General features: G+C 45.8%; 1 protein-coding gene across 1 annotated transcript in view; it reads left to right on the top strand.

The window, feature by feature from the left end:
• The first annotated feature begins 2570 nt into the window (after window positions 1–2570).
• Window positions 2571–4287, top strand: part of Plac8 (placenta specific 8) — a 22689-nt gene continuing 20972 nt past the window's right edge. Inside the window, exon 1 of the mRNA XM_005359559.2 lies at window positions 2571–2630. The gene's annotated coding sequence lies outside the window, so the exon portion shown is untranslated. The remainder of the gene's footprint in view (window positions 2631–4287) is intronic.

Raw genomic sequence — 4287 nt, 5'->3', positions numbered from 1 at the left:
AAGAACAAGAAGAAGAACAAGAAGAAGAACAAGAAGAACAAGAACAAGAAGAAAGAGGAGGAGGAGGAGGAAGCCAGGAAGTGGTGCCACACACCTTTAACCCCAGCACTCAAGAGGCAGAGACAGGCAGATCTCTATGAGTTCGAGGCCAACCTGGTCTACAGAGAGTGTTCCAGGACAGGCTCCAAAACAACACAGAGAAACCCTGTCTAGAATAACAAAATAAAACAAAGCAAGCAAACAAACAAAAATAGGCAATCCCATATGGGCTGCTACCTGAGGCCATGTTAATGTCCATGGATGAGGGTCCCATGCCTCACAGAAGAGCTGGCCCTGCCCTTCACCAGCCCCACAGTGTGGGCATAGGAGAGCTAGCCCCATCCTGCTGCGGTCACTGCAAGGTTCTCCTCAACAGGTGGCTTCTGGAACAGCTGCAGGTGAGAAGGGCTCCTTCTCCTTTGGGGACTGACTGCCCACTAGGAATCTGACCATGCTCCGGCGAATATATGGAACTCACAGAATGGACTTGGTTTTTGTTGTTGTTGTTGTTTTTTTTTTTTTTTTTTTTTTTTTTTTTTTTTTTTTTTTTTGGTTTTTTGAGACAGGGTTTCTCTGTGGCTTTGGAGCCTGTCCTGGAACTAGCTCTGTAGACCAGGCTGGTCTCGAACTCACAGAGATCCACCTGTCTCTGCCTCCCGAGTGCTGGGATTAAAGGCGTGCGCCACCACCGCCCAGCTGTTGTTTTATTTTGATGGTTTTTGGGGTTTTTTGGCAGGGGGCAGTCACTGGTGAAAAGGGTGTACATGGGAAGACTGGGAGGTGAGCCTGATTGGGGTGCATAATGTGAGATTCCCAAATAATCAATAAAATAATAATAATCATAATAAAAAGGCAACCCCACAAGGCCATGGTATCACCCACCAGGTCTAATGGGGCATGCATATACACCAGCATACTTCTGCCTTTGTACCTCCCATCTACATCCAATCAGGGGCAACTGTCCTTCTTGACGTATTTCCTGCCCATATGTCCAACCTACATGTGATCAACCCCACCTGTGAAGATGAGGCATAATAAATCAAACAAGCTTGTTGAGAATAGTGAAGATCATGTGGCTTATTATCTCCCATAAACAATAGCCTCCAGCATTTCAGGAAACATCTGTCCTTGGGCAAGGGGCTTACAGGTTAGAGGCATTTTAATTTCGTGGATCTCTTAGGTACAGGAATTAAAACATAAAGCATAGCTTTGGCTCTCACAATATGCCACCAAAAGCATTAAGAACCATGCCTGCAGGTCCAGTGAGATAACCCAGCAATTAAAGGCATTTGCAGTTAAACCTAAGGATTGAGCTAGAGAGATGGTCCAGCAGTTACTAGCACTGGATGCTCTGTCAGAGGACCTAGGTTTGATTCCCAGCACCCACCTAGCGGTTCATAGCCATCTGTAACTTCAGTTCCAGGGGGTCCAACATCCTCTTTTGGCCTCTGTGGGCACCAGGCGCACATGTACATGGTGTGTGTGCACACACACACAAAACACACACACACAAAAAAAATAAATTTAAAATGTTTTTAAAAAGTTGAAGGGGAAAAAAAAACCTGACAATCTTATTTTGATTCTGGAATACACACGCATGCACACACACCTGAACAGTGGCTCATAGCTGTAATCCCAGAGTTCCTCCGAGAGATAAGAGACAGGGGAATTGCTTGAAAGCTCACAGCTATGCAGAACATCTGGACCAAGAGACAAGGCTTTTTCAGCAGATGGAAGGAGAGAACAGACTTCTGAAAGCTGTCTTCTGACCTCCACGTGTGGGCTGTGGTGCCTGCATACGTGGGGAGCTACACACCACAGAGAGAGGGTGGCGGGGAATAGTAACAACAACCACACATTTTAAAATAATAAAAAAAAAAATAACACATAGCAAGTGCTCAGTCAGTTACGGGAAACAAAGCGGCAGAGGGCTAAGTGTGTGGGTGATCAGGAGAGCCCTCACCTAGCATGTGGTGGTTATGGGTTTAGCCCCCAGCACTTCGGGGAGGAAGAGGGAGGGAGGGAAGAAGACGGAAGAAAAAGACAAAGAGAAATGTCAGATCAGAAGCCCGGCATGGTGGAGCACATCTTTAATCCCAGTGCTCACGAGACGGAGGCAGACAGATCTCTGAGTTCCAGACCATCCTACAGTGTGCGTTCCAAGGCAGTCGAGACTATGTACAGTAGTCTCAAGAAACAAGCAAAATAAAGAGCAGTGTGATCGGGTCTGTAATTCCAGGTTGCCTAATGCTTCCCTATTTATTATATTAGAAGAGGAAATTAAGGTGTGAGAATCAGTAAGTTTTGCCAGCAGGTAATACCGATCAACTGCTGAATGATTCACATCTGTTCCTCCCCCATAAAGGTGTACGTTGTAGTTAGTCCATTGTAAGGACAAGAACAGGCCCTATTTGGTAAGAGATAGCTTTTGGCGACTTTGCCTGGATTACCACAGCCAATCAGGACACAGGACTCTGCTCTTTGGACTACAGGCTGCTCCTGAAAACTGATCGCCTCGCCCCCCAGAGCTCACTTCTAGTAAGATTCTACTCCAGCCTGCAAGACACTTCCTGCTCCCAGCCCTCTAGACCGTGAGTACTCTGGTATTGTGAACATATTTAGAGATGAGGAAGTTTCCTTTACAAGTGATTTCATTGCTTTCTTTTATTCCTACCATAGCTTGAGATTCTGGTGAAAGATTAGATTTTCTTTTCTTACCTAATTGCTTTAAATTTAGTGAATTTAGCAAAACTCAGTGACTTTGCTAAGCATCCTGCTCGGAAACAACTCAGCTGGAAACCTCTGGGAGCTCTGCGTCCAGAGGGAATGCATTTTATGAGCTTTATTTACTGATTTGAGACTTGATCCTTCCTCTCTTTATTCACCGGAGCTGGTTTAGTTTCTTTGTGAATGAAAGATGTTTATCCGTTTAAACTACCTGGCAGAAGGAGATGGGATATTTGTAGGTTTAGCTGATGAAGTTTGAGAATCCTTAGGCATTCTCGTGAACACAAAAATCTAACTACTATAGAAGTTTAAGTCCGGTACTCGCTGATGTGCAAAACGAGAAAAGCCACCTTTCGCGTCTCACATTTGATAACTCATGAGAGGAGAGGTCATTGTGTGATGGGATTGTTTCAGTCAAAACAGAAAAAAAAAGGAATTATAATACCAATATACAGTAGAAGAAGAAAATCTAAGTCTGTGTTTAGAACCTGGGTTAATCAATATTAACAAGATTTATTAATATAATCAGTGCTATATAGCATAATTTTATTAAGCCAGTGTACTGTCCTTCTAAAGAGTGGGGTGCTCTAAGGCAGAAATATAGGTGCAGAATGAATCCAAGACTAATAGATTAATTTAAGATGTTGCATGTGAGCCAAACACCACAAGATTTCCTGGCAGCGACCACTCCTTACAAAGAGACCTCTGAAGGAAGTGTTGTTCACTTACTTTTCAGAGCTTGGCCCCACAGATTCCCGTTTCAACCTCCTCATCTCCATTTTTTCTTCGTTTTTTTCCGGAGCTTTATCACTCTGTCCCCTTGTGCATTCAGAGCCGTGGACCGCAGAGCAGAGCACCGAGCGGGGTTGTCCCGATAGACAAGGAATTGCAGGCTTCTCCTTAATCCACAAGACTTTTCACACAGGCGGGTGGTCAGTACATGGCTTGTAAGTGTTGGGGGGGGGGTGATTATGAGTAACAGAGGGAAGTGGACAAACCAAAAGTCAGAGGGCACCAGGTGCACAAGGATCTCCACCCCAGTCAAGGGTCCCGTGAGCTGATTCTGCACCAGCTCTTCAAACGTGGGTGGGGGAGAGGAGCTGGCAGGGGCTGTGTCCGCCTGGGGAAAGAAACACCTTTTTTATAATTGTCATCAAAGCAGCCACATGCCCTGTGGCACAGGGGCCGCAGCCACGAAGATGCTAATTACAAAACTCCCAGACCCTAGCCAGGAATCTGCATGGCCCACAAGCCTTCCGAGTGCTTTGAGACAGGTCTGGCAGAAACGAAGATATTCTAAAGAGACACTCGTGTCTCTCAGACTTCTTATCAGTCAATTAAAACCACAGACCTCCAAGACGGACTTTCCCCCAGGAATCTCATGCTGGGAGAAGGAAAAGGCTTTTAGCCAGAGGGAAGCGTCCCTTGGAAAGGGATTCTGCGCAGTTCCAGCAGTCAGTCAGGCCACCTTCCAGGATGCCGCTGACGCCCACGTGGGGCTTCGATAAGCGGCAGCCTTCC

This window comes from Microtus ochrogaster, linkage group LG1 (genome assembly GCF_000317375.1).
Source record: "Microtus ochrogaster isolate Prairie Vole_2 linkage group LG1, MicOch1.0, whole genome shotgun sequence".
Taxonomy (NCBI): Eukaryota; Metazoa; Chordata; class Mammalia; order Rodentia; family Cricetidae; genus Microtus; species Microtus ochrogaster.
The sequence above is the reverse complement of the archived record's forward strand: the minus strand, read 5'-3'. Positions and strand labels throughout refer to the sequence as shown.